The sequence below is a fragment of the Bos taurus genome, chromosome 6 (genome assembly GCF_002263795.3).
Source record: "Bos taurus isolate L1 Dominette 01449 registration number 42190680 breed Hereford chromosome 6, ARS-UCD2.0, whole genome shotgun sequence".
Taxonomy (NCBI): Eukaryota; Metazoa; Chordata; class Mammalia; order Artiodactyla; family Bovidae; genus Bos; species Bos taurus.
Window position 1 is genome coordinate 72597757 of NC_037333.1, and position 14754 is coordinate 72612510.

General features: G+C 41.8%; 2 non-coding genes across 2 annotated transcripts; both read right to left on the reverse strand.

The window, feature by feature from the left end:
• Positions 1-3114: 3114 nt before the first annotated feature.
• TRNAK-UUU (transfer RNA lysine (anticodon UUU)) lies at positions 3115-3187 on the reverse strand. The gene has a single exon. It is a non-coding gene; the product is annotated as a tRNA-Lys (tRNA).
• Positions 3188-10498: 7311 nt separating this feature from the next.
• TRNAC-GCA (transfer RNA cysteine (anticodon GCA)) lies at positions 10499-10570 on the reverse strand. Its single transcript has one exon. It is a non-coding gene; the product is annotated as a tRNA-Cys (tRNA).
• Between the last annotated feature and the right edge of the window lie 4184 nt (positions 10571-14754).

Below are 14754 nucleotides of genomic sequence, written 5' to 3' on the forward strand. Positions count from 1 at the left end.
GCTGGTGATTCTTTAAAAGGACTGATTAAACCAGGATGACCCACAGCACTAACAGGAGAAGAAAACCCTGTGGGGATCTGAGCATTTACTTTTTAGTTATTTGAGTGCAGGAAAAAAAAAAAGAAAAAGCTTTGATGGAGAGGAAGGGTGATAATAAAATAGTTATTAGCAATGGTAACAATAAGCGCCATTCAAGTAAGTTCTGTCCTTGGCCCTGTAATGTGCCTTTGTCTGTATTGTCTCTAACAACCACATTCCTGGAGGTAGGTAGGATTACCCCATTCTCCGTAGAGAGTAATTCACGTGCCTGACGTCAAACAGCCGGGGCCTGTCTCCTGGGGCCTGACGGTCACACTGAGGGAGAATCCTAAGACCTTTAATAGGAGATTGTCACTCCCAGGCCGGGGCTGCACCCTGCTTGGAGAACTGATTCCTTCTGTCTAAATGTAAGCGGTAACTCCTTCCTGCTTCTCTGGGACCCAGCCTTTTGGCCCTGATCTTGTACCTGCTTTCAAAATTTCTTGCCAGTTGGTTCCCATTTAAAATTCTCCCTTTGGAGGGAAGCCAATCACAAATATGTGCATAGAATCATCTGGGTCAATAGAAAAGGAAAAATTTGTTGACTTAACCGCATTATTTTAATTGTGTGTTTTCTGAGAATTGGATTCCACATGCTGAACAATCCAAAGAGGGAACATTAAAGTGGGACAGAAACCTGTGGCCTGGTCCCCCCTGAGGTTATTTGGGGCCCCTACTACACCCTGTGGCTGCACTGTGGAAGGGGGACCAGTGGAGGGACAGACTGATGTCTAGTTGATTTTGGCCAGGCTTATCTAGAACCTGACCCCACTTAGCTTCTCTGTTTCTTCTATCATTCAGAGCCCAGTCCAGTTAAACCACACAGAATCTTGTCTCAGAATCCAGTGCTAACTCTGCTTGTTGTTTTTAATGGCATGAAGCACCATATTTGGAGAAGGCAATGGCACCCCACTCCAGTACTCTTGCCTGGAAAATCCCATGGAGGGAGGAGCCTGGTAGGCTGCAGTTCATGGGGTCGCTAGGAGTCGGGCACGACTGAGCGACTTCACTTTCACTTTTCACTTTCATGCATTGGAGAAGGAAGTGGCAATCCACTCCAGTGTTCTTGCCTGGAGAATCCCAGGGACGGGGGATCCTGGTGGGCTGCCGTCTATGGGGTCGCACAGAGTTGGACACGACTGAAGCGACTTAGCAGCAGCAGCAGTAGCAGCACCATATTATGTTACTCTTTAAGTATTTTATGATGATAGTCTTGTCTGCCTGATGGATTGTGAACTTCATGTAAGTGTGAAGAAATCTGCCTTTATTGTATCTGCCTTCCCTCATTCCCCTGGCCGTCAGTCTTCCATCTCTGTACTGATCATAGTGCTAGGCATGTAGAAAGTGCTCAGAATGTACTACTGAATGACTACTAAACATTTTTTCTTAGAGTGTCAATTTCTATAATAAAGCATATGTTCTGTAGAATGAAGAACTGCTCCATTATCAGGGTTCAAGTCGGTGTGGGTAGCATGAAAGATAAAATGTCAGGAAAAGGAATGGTGACCTTATAGATACTTTTCAGCCCAATGTTGGGGAATTTCCTTAAAAGATCACTTAAGCTATCCCTGTACTGGCAGGGAGTGATGAATAGTGGTAATTATTGGTGCCTGTTCTTTGTTGTGGTCCATTTGGGGACTCCTTTCCAAAACAGACTACATATTGGCAACAGGGAAGAGAGTGTGTGTTACCTGAAAACTCACAAACTCAAAACTTTGTTTATAGAGGAGTGGGATAGGTCTGCCCCTCCATCTCAGATGGAATAGCATGTTGTAGTTGGATATTCCCGTGGGTCCCCAATCTCTGTGCTGAGGCAAGTGCACACAGGGGCAAAACACCTTCTTTGCTCTAAGTCTCCAGGTCAGCTTCAGAGTTTTCTCTTTGTAGAGCAGAGGATTGTGCTCGTTGTCTTCACCCAGTTACCCATAGGACCCCTGGACTATTCATGCAACTAAAGAATCACATCTTCTACCTGAGGACAGAGGTAGTACAGGAAATACCTTGATTTTACTTTAGCCCACATTTAGAAGAGACTTGGATCCTATAGTTTTCTCATCTCTATAAAAAATACAATCAAAGTGTTTTCTTCCCTGGAGGGAAGACGTCACTAATTTGTGTGGACCCTAGAACATGCCTTCTCTCGCTCTCTCTTTTTAGTCTTTTCACACATGCTTCCTACCTTCTTATCATACAGGAATCAGAGACTATAGAAAAAAATCTCAGCTATCAGTCATTTTCTTCCTGTTTTTAATCCTCCCATGTTTTTGTTTAAAAATCTACCCCAAAGGGAAGAATTGAACTAATTTTAAGCAGATTTCTTAAATGCAAAAATATACACAAAGGAGCAAAGGGCAAGAATTTAAATTACGTGAGATGATGAGTTTTTTCGGATAATACAGTTATTTGATAACACTGGCTTGTCCTGAAATTTCTCATTTGCAATTAGATGTATGCAGCTTTTTTTGTATTCAGGAGAAAATGTTACCAAATGGACTCATGGGGTTTAAAAGATTTACATTAAAAATGAAACAAAAGGAAAGAAAACAAAAACCCAAACTAGTGGTGTTTAATTCACTAGGGATAGGGAACTGGAAATATGACCCTGGTTTCTTAAGTGTCTTTGTGAGGATTCACAGAACAATGGTATTTCATTCAGGGTTGGCAGGAGCTTGGATTAGTATCTAGCCCAAATACCTAGAGCTTGAGTCCTTTCTTTGGGGGGTATGTGTGTGTGTGTGTGTATGTATATGTATTAGTTGCTCAGTCGTGTCCAACTCTTTGCAGGCCTGTGGACTGTAGCCCACCAGGCTCCTTTTTCTGTGGAATTTTCTAAGCAAGAATACTGGAGTGGGTTGCTGTTCCCCTTTCCAGGCCTTTCTTTTGTATCTCTACCAAAAGGTCACTAAGCCTCACTGGAATAACTCCAGGGATGAGGAGCTCATTATCTCCTGAGGTATTTCACTTTATCTATGAATGGATATATAGGCAGTTTTTTTTTTTTTTTCCCCTGTTCCAGGTGCATGCTTGGAGAGTAAGTTCCCTGACCAGGGATTGAACCTGGGTCCTTGGCAGTAAAAGCACAAGGTTCTAACCACTGAACTATCAGAGAATTCCCATGTGGGAAGTTTTTTATGTTGAACAAAAATCCTTTCAAACATATTTATGGAGTGCATACCATGCTCCAGGTGCTAGATATTGTTTATATTCTGAAGATATAGCAATGAACAGAAGAGACAGAGATCCTGTACTCTTAAAGCTTGCTTTCTGTGGAAGGGTGAGAGTGAATAAAAGCACATAAAATGAAGAGCATGACAGGAGATGAGTAAGAAAGGAAGATAGTGCAAGGGTGGGCACTTGCAGTTTTAACTAGGATGGTCAAGAAGGGCATCACTGACAAGTGACTTTCAAGTGAAGTACTGAATAATCCATGTGAGTATCTCTCGGGAAAGAACATTTCAGGCAATAGAAAGAGTAAGTGCCAGGGTCCTGAGGTAGAGGTGTGCTTGATGTGTTCATGGAGTAGCAACAAGACCAGTGTGGTTGGAGTGGGGAATACAAAGGGGACAGTGGTGGAATGTGAGGTTAGAAAGGGAATGGGAGCCAGGTCATGTGGGGCCTTGTGGGTCATTGTAAGGATACTGGATTTTACTCCAGATAAGATGGGGAGTCACTGGAGGGGGTTGAGCTAGAGACCAATATGATCTGACTTATGTTTTAGAAGATTTGCTCTGCAAAGAGACTATACAGTGAAAGGGGTGGACTTAGAGCAATTTGGAGGTTGTTGGCCATAGTTCAGACTGGAGATGATAGTGTTTTGGATGAGGGGAGATATGGAAGTGTTTGGGTCCTGGACATATTTTGAATAGTGCTTTTGAAGTTTGACTTGCTGATTAACTCTATCCCTGGAGTGTGTGTGTGTGTGTGTGTGTGTTTTTAACACACGTCATCCTTCATCATATATTCAGACTAAAATAAAATAGGACAAATCTATCCTTTGACACGCCACTTTGCTCCCCATGCTTCCCTTGTGGCTCAGCTGGTAAAGAATCTGCCTGCAATGTGGGAGACCTGGGTTTGATCCCTGGGTTGGGAAGATCCCCTGGAGAAGGGAAAGGCCACTCACTCCAGTATTTTGGCCTGGGGAATTTCATGGACTATTCCTTGGGGTTGCAAAGAGTCGGACATGACTGAGCGACTTTCACTTTCACACTTCCACCTTGCTCCCCATAGGCAAGCTTTCTAATATGTGGGATATGTATCCTTCTGTTTGTGTGACTTCTTATAAATCAGGCATTGTTCTTTTGTAATAGATTTTTAATTTAAATAAGTGGCATTGTGGTACAGATCACATTTTGTTTCTTCCTATATTTTAAAGATGTATCTGTGTGGCTGAATGTTCCAAGATTCTGCTGCTTCTGGCTGAACCGACTTCCTCAAATGAGACCACTGAACTGTGAAAAGACTATGTTAAATTAATAGCATGGTTCCCTGAGGTTTTTCCTCTCCATTCCAATCCTGCCCACCTCTTCCAACTATCCCCAAATAATATAGCTTTGAGCCTTCTTGTGGTCTAGCCACTCTTCTCTGAGCCTGCTATGACTTATCTCTGCTCACCGACATGGGTTTCTGAGAGCAGCATCTATGCCTGGAGACTCCTTCCCATTTGCCAGATGTGGAAACGAAGTTTTGTAGCTGAGAAATGGGTGTAAGGACTTTGGCGCTAAGAAAATAGAAGCCACAAGATAAAGTGAGACCCAAGATTCCACATGTGCCCAAGGTAAACCCTTGCCTCAGTTTTCATGGGCACAGTAGAGTAATGGTTAAGAACTTAGGCTCTTGGATCTGATATATGTAGTTTTGCCTTCTAGTTCTCCTTCCTGCTGGTTATGTGAGTTTGTATCAATTACTTAGCTATTCTGAGCTGCATTTTCCCCCATTATAAAACGGTGATAATCATAATACTAATTTCAAAATTATATTTTTAGTATTAGATGCAATACTCTATTACCTTTTGGCATAAAGCCTGGCACAGAGTGGGTCTTTGGTAAATATTGGCTATAATTTTAAGCTTAAATTCATACAAACCCAGATTGTCATAAAAAATGAACCATGTGTGATTATTTACACTGCAAAAGATGATAAAATAGTTTTCTTTTGATAGCAGTTTTTCTAGCATACTTGCAATGTGCTTTGTGTGTCTGCTCTCCGTCGCTTCAGCCGTGTTTGACTCTGTGCAACCCCATGGACTGAAACATACACTCCTCCCCACCGCCACCACAAACACACTGCCAGGATCCTCTGTCTATGGGACTCTCCAGGCAAGAATACTGGAGTGGGTTGCCATTTCCTTCTCTAGGAGATCTTTCCAACCCAGGGATCGAACCTGTGTCTCTTGTGTCTCCTGCCTTGGAAGGCGGGTTCTTTACCACGAGCACCACCTAGGAAGCCCTGCGATGTGCTTTCAGTGACCCAAATTGGGTTATACATGGCTTTTCAGCAGTATGGACTGTATAAAGATTGGTTTACTTGTATGATGACAGTGTGGGAAATGCCGTGTATGATAGTAAGAGCCACATTGAAAGCTTCCTGGCAAATACAGACATGATGATGTTATTGAGGGTTCTCTCTTTCTTTCTTTCTCTGTCTCTCTTACATTCTGTACAATTGTAGTCCTAGCAATGGGGTATACTTTTTAAAAGATCTTGAGTATAACACTGCATTTTCAGAAGTGAGGTAGCCTATTTTTTTCCAGTGAAAACCTATGATAATGAAAATATGGAAGAAGCGAACTTGAAGAGACTGAAAGAATTTAGTGTCACTGATATCGCAAGGTTGAAAGACAACCCAGAGGTCATCGAATGTTCCCTTCTCTTTCCACAGATGAAGACAGTGAGGATTATAGAGGTGGGGTGACTTGGTCAAACTCACCCAGCTTCTAAATGGCACAGCAGGGACTCAGTTTTATTGTCCAGTATTCTTTCTTCTACAAATGGTTCCTAGTAAGGGTTGGATTCAGAACACTCATTTTGAAGGTTATTTTTGTCTTGAGAACTCAGGGAATGGAATTTGTACCTTTCCTTGATAATCTATCCCAGAAAGAAAATTTTTCCTTAAACACAGTCCAACTGTCTCTTGGAGTAATTTAAATATCCAAACTCAGGCCTGCTGTGAAAGTATCATGGTACCATAACATTTGAATATGGTCAAGAGAAAAAATTGGAGAAGGCAATGGCACCCCACTCCAGTACTCTTGCCTGGAAAATCCCATAGACGGAGGAGCCTGGTAGGCTGCAGTTCATGGGGTCGGGAAGAGTTGGACACGACTGAGCGACTTCAATTTCACTTTCATGCATTGGAGAAGGAAATGGCAACCCACTCCAGTATTCTTGCCTGGAGAATCCCAGGGATGGGGGAGCCTGGTGGGCTGCCATCTATGGGGTCACTCAGAGTTGGACATGACTGAAGTGACTTAGCAGCAGCAGCAGCAAGAGAAAAAACACATTTTAGGCTAGGCACATTTAGTATACTCTGTCCTCCTTTTGCCCTGACTCAGGCGTCTCAAAGGCTCTTCCTTACTTTCTTTCCTCCTGTATTTGATGTCTCTCCCACTTCAATGTGAGCATCATGAGGACCAGGGTCTTTATGTGTTTCGTTCTCAGTTGTATGAATAGTGCTTGGCACAAAATAAGTGTCAAGTGGATGTTTGCTGAGGGACTAGTATGTTTATTGAGTGCCTACTATGTGCCAGGCACTCTTCTTGACACCCTGGATGCATAGCCTCCCTCAGTACCGAGAGTAGGGAAGAGGAGGGAGAAAGCACATCTGACTCTGATAGAGAAGTGAGGTTTAAATTCATCCTGCCTGTCCTTGGCAAATTCAGAGGAGATATTTTGACTTAAGAACAAGCACCTTCTTTCCCTGACCCTCACATCACTGTAGTCGCTCCATGCCTTACCACGCTACCAGAGGTCACACACGTGTCTGCTTGTACACACACTTGTGGGCCAGTTTGATGTGGCTTAAGTAGCACCTGAATTACCATGCATCTCCCTAATATTTGTTTCTCACACCCTTGCTTGGGACCTAAGATCCCCACTGCTGAATGATTCTCTGTGTTAAGGAATGTCTATAGTAGATCCATTTTAAATAATAAAAATTTTCTCTAGAGACAGCAAGCATTAACCATAAGCAGCACCAGAACCTTTACATGAATTATTTTTTTAGGTTAGTCATTGAGAAGAGTAGAACTTATGGGAAATGAGCATATATAGTTACGTTCTATTGAGGGAAGAGAGAGAAGAGGAAGCTGGGCATGTTCTAGAACACTGCTACTCAAAGAGTAGTCTGGGGACTGCCCCTGGTTTATAATGTGATTAGTAGCTTGCAGGGCCACTAAACACTCTTTTTAATTAAAATGATTTGGTTTTTGATATTGCGACTTTTCTAATTGAAGAAAGCAACATAATTCACATTCGTTCAAGTACAAACCTCTCATTTTGTCATTGTCTGCTAACAAACAGCTGATGGACCAGCTATACAGGAGCACTGCTCTGGAAGCTTGGCTACTGTCTGGGTAGGTAGTCCTAGTGAAGCACTGTGGGAAAATCCCAGGGCTTACAGGGGCAATGTGAAGACTCTGTTCCCTAGATGTGGGCATCAAGGATAGAGGAGATCAATTTTGCTTATTACATCACAGCTTTGCCTAGGGTCAGGTTTGACTAAGTTGTTTTGTTTTGTTTTGTTTTTTTCCCCTTCAGCATCTTGGCAAATACATGCTAAGGGGACACAGCACCTTTAGTTTGTTGGGCATCAGTGTGGTGCAATGGAAAGACCAATCAAATAGAAAAGAGCTCAAATCCATGGTTCTCCATATATCAGCTTGGTGATTGTGAGCAAAATTCTTAACTTTTCCTGTTTCCCCTTTTATAAAGGGGAGCTACCGTAGGAGTTTTATTATAAGCATTAGAGTGCCGGGAGCCAGCGTGAGGAACTCCGCCTGTGGCAAAGGTCATGAGGAAGGAGGCTCGGTGTACGCAAAGGTGGGATCGAGCCTCAGGAGTTCCCCTGGAAATTCTCGAGCATCTACCCCCAAACCAGAGTCTGCCTACTTTACTGCTTTGTGCTCTCACCTACACCTCTGACTTTACGGGGGGCTGTCCCCCACCACCTCTCTCTGAAAAAGAGTTAAATTACAGCTCCAGTTAATAAAGTTCCTGGGCGTGACAAGTGTGTTTTAGTTTACAACCGTGAGAGGCACGAGATGTTTTAAACTGTCTAAATACAGATTCCTTTGAGCAGTTAAAAGATTGATTAGAAATTGTATTGGTGAAGGGTTTTTCACTTGTTGGGCCAATGTTTGCTGCTAAGTTTCCATATCCCTTACCTACTGTGTCCCTGGCAGTGTGTTGATTAATATAATTGGTGTATAGGAATGTAAGTAGTAGCTTTAATGTTGTAACCTTGGACCCTTGAGTTAATTCTTTTTCTTGTTATAGCCCACCACATCTTTGCCCTATAGGAATGCAACTGTATCTAATGCTTTTGGAGGGTGGCGCCTGACTAATCACCTTTAGAGAAAAATAAGTTTTCTGAAGAAAGGGTCTTAAAATGTTAACAGGCCTCCGGGCCAGAAGATGATGTAAATCACCTAAACTTTTGCATATGATAAGTTTGCAGGAAGAAAGCCTGGCTTACTTCTGACTCTACCCCTTCCCCCATTATCCCCTATGCACAACTTAAGGTATAAAAACTACTTTGGAAAATAAAGTGCGGGCTTTTGTTCACTGAAACTTGGTCTCCCCATGTTGTTCTTTCTCTCACCTTCTGGCTGAATTTCTATCTGGGGCGCGGAGGCTCGTCAATCCTACTAATTTTGCCTGGGCTTCTAAGATCTGACTGGGGAGGCCTTAGTGTCTCCTCTCCTTCGGGAGAACGGGAGGATGCCTGAGGCCCACGTAGGTGATGCAAATTCCTTATTTTGGAATTTTATTAGCTTTCCACGTAAGCCAAGTTATTCAGCCTCTTTTCTCCACTAAATTTTCTCACTGAGCTATCCTTATTTAACCACTCTTTATATCCTTAATTAACGTTTAATTAGACAATTGTTTCCTGATCCTCACCGATGCCGTCCCCGCTTCGAATTCCCTGGATCCACCGGGGCTGGACCCTGGCAGTAGAGCATCCCTAAAAGCAGAGTGTCAGGCATAAGAATACTTCTTTGAATAGATGAACTGATTGGTATTTCCTATACTCTATCGCATTTACTCCTCTCAACAACTCTGGGAGCTATTATAAGTCCATTTTATAGATGAGAAAACAGAGGGTTAAAACACAAAGCCTAAGAAAGTTAAACAATTTACCTAAAGTTGAGACCAAAGCTAGAATGACTCATAGAGCTAAAGAACGGTTCTAAAGCAGCACCCGCAATTTTCCTGAAGGCATCCTTGTTTTATCTGATACTAATCACTTGTCTGTGTGGGCAGTGACTTGAGAAAGAAAACTGATGTGTATCATTAAGCCTCCAAGTTATTGTCTCCACTTTACAGACTATGAAAATGACTTGGGTGAGGGAATTCTATCAAGCACTTTAATATGGAGAAAAAGAAAAATAAAAAAGGTGAGATCTCGCTCAGGAGTTTTGAAAAGGTCAATAGGATTAATATGCCCTTTGAACATAGTTATTTTAGCTGAAATAAGGAAATGGCATGGGGGAAACTTCACAGACTCCTCCTGTAATAGAAATGTAATGTATTTACCTTTTTGTCTTCCTTTGTGGCAAATGTGGGATTACTTGAAGCAAACTGGTAGAATAAATGGTTATACCCAGAAGTTGTGTTCTGGAAATGGGTTGATTATCTGTAAATGTTATTTTATATTCTCAGATTCATCAAAAATCATCAACTCAAGGTACCTTGAGAAGAATGAACAGATAATGGGCAACTAAAATTAATGGATTGGGAGCCCGAAGAAAATGTGTGCTCTTGGGGACATATGCAATTGCCTCCTAAGTTCTTTATAATTTAAACAAACTACCTCTAACTCACTTTATAGGTCAAACTTCATTTTTAACCTCCTGTGAAATGAAAATTAACCTTGAAGTAAATTCACAGAATTTCCCAGGTAGAAATGAGAGTCCTAGCACACATTAATAAGTGTTCTCAGGAAAAAAGATTATGTAGTTAAAAAGTTTTGAAGCTACTGGGTTCAGCAGAGGTTCATAGATTTCTTTAGTGCAGGACTTCTCAGAGCCTCTAAGTTCTAATGTGGATCATAAGCCTCTTGAGTGAGTGAAGAGTGAAGTCGCTTAGTCGTGTCTGACTCTTTGCGACCTGGTGGACTGTAGCCTACAAGGCTTCTCCATCCATGGGATTCTCCAGGCAAGAATACTGGAGTGGGTTACCATTTCCTTCTCCAGGGGACCTTCCCGACCCAGGGATTGAACCTGGGTCTCCTGCATTGCAGGCAGATGCTTTAACCTCTGAGCCACCAGGGAAGCCTCTTGCTGCTGCTGCTGCTAAGTCGCTTCAGTCGTATCCGACTCTGTGCGACCCCATAGACGGCAGCCCACCAGGCTCCTCTGTCTCTGGGATTCTCCAGGCAAGAACACTGGAGTGGGTTGCCATTTCCTTCTCCAATGCATGAAAATGAAAAGTGAAAGTGAAGTCACCCAGTCGTGTCTGACTCCTATCGACCCCATGGACTGCAGCCTACCAGGCCCCTCCATCCATGGGATTTTCCAGGCAAGAGTACTGGAGTGGGTTGCCATTGCCTTCTCCGAGGGAAGCCTCTTAAAGGGCTGCAAATAGCATAAACTTATTTGACTATCCCTGCATCCCCCTATATATTTTTTCCCACAGAACACTTTTTAATATCTTGTGGGGTTAGTGTCCCCAGGAACATACTTTGAGAAATATTGATCTTCTCTGTGTGTGTGCTAAGTCGCTTCAGTCGTGTCTGACTCTTTGAGACCCTATGGACTGTAGCCTGCCAGGCTCCTCTGTCCATGGCTAACACTCCTCCTTTCATAGTTTCACAGTTATGTGCCTTATATTTAATGTCTTAGTTTTGTGTCTGTTTATGAGGTATGACTCTAAAATAATACAATTTTAATTTTGTGATCATAAAAATATTGCCTGGAGATGAGTGTTATCTTCACAATAGAACCCTTGGGTGTGTTTATTCTTAAGTGTCTTGATGATGGTGCCTTCATTCAAAACAGCTTCAGAGCTTTTCTTTTGGTTATTGCTGTACTCACATTACCAGACCTGCTCACAAGAAATCAGCCTCAGGACTTCAGAGCAAACTGACTGGTGTTCTTGTGGTAAGAAAGAGCACTGGATTAGGGCATCAACAAAACTTTGGTTCTTTTAGCCTCCACTTGACCGCTAACAAGTTAAGAGACTTTATCTCTTAAACTCTCAGAGCCTAGTTTCTTCATCTGTAAATCTGGTCACTAGAATAGCTCCTCTGTGGGGCCCTTGTTTGGATTAAATGAGATAATGCTTGCAGAGATCTTTTATAAGATATGTATTAATTGTGTAGGCTCTGGAAGTTGACTGCTTGAGTTAGCTTCACAACTCTACTGTTTTCTAGCTTTCTGGCCTTAGGAAAATTATTTCACTCCATTTCTATCTTTTAGAATCATAAGAATCATAAGAATTTCTACCTAATAGGATTGTGTGGACTAATAGTTTATGTATAGTGCTTAGGCCAGTGCCTGAAACATAATAAATGTCCTATAAATACTATATGCTATTAATCTAACCTGTAAAGAATTAGGTGGATTTGAAAGTACTTCCCTTTCAGGGGAGCTTTTGATTTTGTTAGGAGTGAATAGGTGGGAAAGCAAGGTAAACAAAAGATAATTAAGAGGACAAGATTTGAGAATGATAGCTGGGATAAAAAGCATATTGGCTAATCCTGGGTCAGAACAATCGAAGTTTGTGTATTAGTTATTTTCTGTGGTATAATAATAGTGTCACAAGCTTAGCATCTTAAAACAACACACACTTATTATTTCACAGTTTATATGGGTCATGACGGAGAGGGCAATGGCAACCCACTCCAGTACTCTTGCCTGGAAAATCCCATGGACGGAGGAGCCTGGTGGGCTGCAGTCCACAGGGTCGTGAAGAGTCAGACACGACTGAGCGACTTCACTTTGACTTTTCACTTTCATGCATTGGAGAAGGAAATGGCAACCCACTCCAGTGTTCTTGCCTGGAGAATCCCAGGGACGGGGGAGCCTGGTGGGCTGCCGTCTATGGGGTCGCACAGAGTCGGACACAACTGAAGCGACTTAGCAGCAGCAGCAGCAGCAGCAGCAGCAGCAGCAGCAGCATGGGTCAGGAGTGTGGGCATGGCATAGTTGGCGCCTCTGCAAGGTTGCAGACTATTAGCCAGGGCTGTGATCTCATCTGAAAGCTTGGCTGGGAAGGGTTTATGTCCAAGTTCACATGGTGGTTGGCAGCATTCAGTTCCTTCCAGAATGTTGACTCGGGGCTTCAATTTCTGCCCGGCTGTCAGTTGTAAGCCACCTTCAGCTTCTTACAGTACAGACTTTTTCAACATGATGACTTGCTCCTCAAAGCCAGCAAAGGAGACAGTGTCTACTAACCAGATGGGTTACGGCCTCAGGTAATATAATCATGGGCATGCAGTTTTGTATACACTGCTACCTTTACCATATTCTATTGCTAGGAGTGAGTCACAAACCCTGCCCACACTTGAGGGGAGGGGATCACTCTACGAACACAGAGGGGATGAGGTCATGGGGCACCCTAGAATTTGCCTGTTGTTGCAGATTGTTTCCAAAAATCAAGCCCAACTTAAAAGGATGAGGATTACAGAAAGTACCCCTGAAACCCTTTTAAAACATGACATTTTGGGAACAAAAGCAGTTTGGTTGGAATATGTTTAGTCTCCCAAGATGATCCCTTTGAAAGGACAATAACTATTTCAACCAGAATTTACATTTCGTCATGCTGTTAGAAGCTGCTCATGTTATTTCGTACTCAGACTTTATCATTTCCAAAACTAAAAAGATTTTCCTTATAATCTGCATTTTTTTCATACACTTTAAATAACCCTTTGGCATTCTGCTTTGCATGGACTTTCCCCTAAAGATCTGCCTAGACTAGTACATAGGTTGACTAAAGGTGCTTTTGTTATGCAGCAAATCTTAGATATGACTTCTTATTACCTACAGAGATCTGAAAAGATGAATCTCCCTTTATTGAAATTTTCTTGATTTTGTGCATTCAAGGCTCTGAATTTACCACTAAATTCAGAAAAAGTAGTTGCTTTTGTTTGGCTGTATAGGCCTGTAGGAGTTTGTGTTCAATAGCTCCAATGGTCTTTATTATAATTAATTACAATCACCAAGATTTTGTTATTGAACCTATGACATTGGAGAAACGTTGTGTAGATCTATGTAATGCTCACCTACATGGTAATCACCTTAATGGAGAATGACACACACAGGTATCATAAAGAAACTGAGACTTGGTAAACACCTTTAGTGAAAATAATCTTAGGGCAAAAGGTCATCCTAACTTTCAGGTATAAGGAAGCTACAAAGTCAGCAAATCATAGAATATGAAAGTCTCTTAATTTAGTGTGAAGAAGAGAGATTTTAGGTTGTGCTTAAATAAGAGAATGTGAGATAACAGCCAACCACATGACAAATGAAAGTGGACAGGAAGGACCTTGCTCAATTTCTGCTCCACAGAAATCGCAGTGAGCCAATAATAAATGCATTTGGATGCTGCGATTGTGCCCTGGAAGAAAATCTGCTGTGAAGATTTTTCAAAACTCTGATCCATTTCCAGAATTTTCCAGTCATGTTATTGATTCATTATTTTCTCTTCATTCAAAACATTATTTATCAGTGACTTCGGTTTGTGGTTGAGTTCTACTGAGAATAAAATCAGCAAAAGGTTTCTACTTGAACTTCATTTTTCTTTGGATGTTTTTGATAGAACCAATAGAACCTGGAGGGATTTTGTCACAGGCAAGCATAGGATTGTACGTAGTAAACTCTGATATATTCATCGTTGAAACTTTGGGTCAAGGTCAAGCATGCTGGCTGTACAAGTAAATGAAAAATTTCTTTTAAATATTATTATTTTGGCAAATTAATATTCTTAGGCTCATACTTAAAAATCACATTCCTGGAATGAATCAGCTCAAGATCCCTAAAGAGTAACCACATCTATGACAACATCACTGAACAAAAATAGATCTCATCCTCATGTTAGATTTTAGTCTAAGTTCTGCCTTATATATGACACTGGGGAGTTCACCTAACCCCAGACTTGGACATTATATCAATATTGAGGACTTTGAGATCTAGAATCTCATAAGACCTAGGGAGACAGAGGCACAGCAACTTTTTACAAAGAATGTCAAATTTCTAACTTCTGATCTTTTAGTATTTTCAAGGCATAGCTGAGGTCACTGTGCGCTGATTCCTATGAGCAGATGTGACAAAGGAAGTACAGGGATGATAAAAGGATGACTATCAAGTCCCAGACTGTCAAAGGGCAAGTGTTATTGATCAGTGGAGCCACAGGTATTGAGCATTTTCAAGTGCAAAGCATAATGCCAGATATTGCAGGGAGTACACAGAGGATTAAGACATAAAATGCCTTAAAATTCTCTAAGATAGAGGAAAAA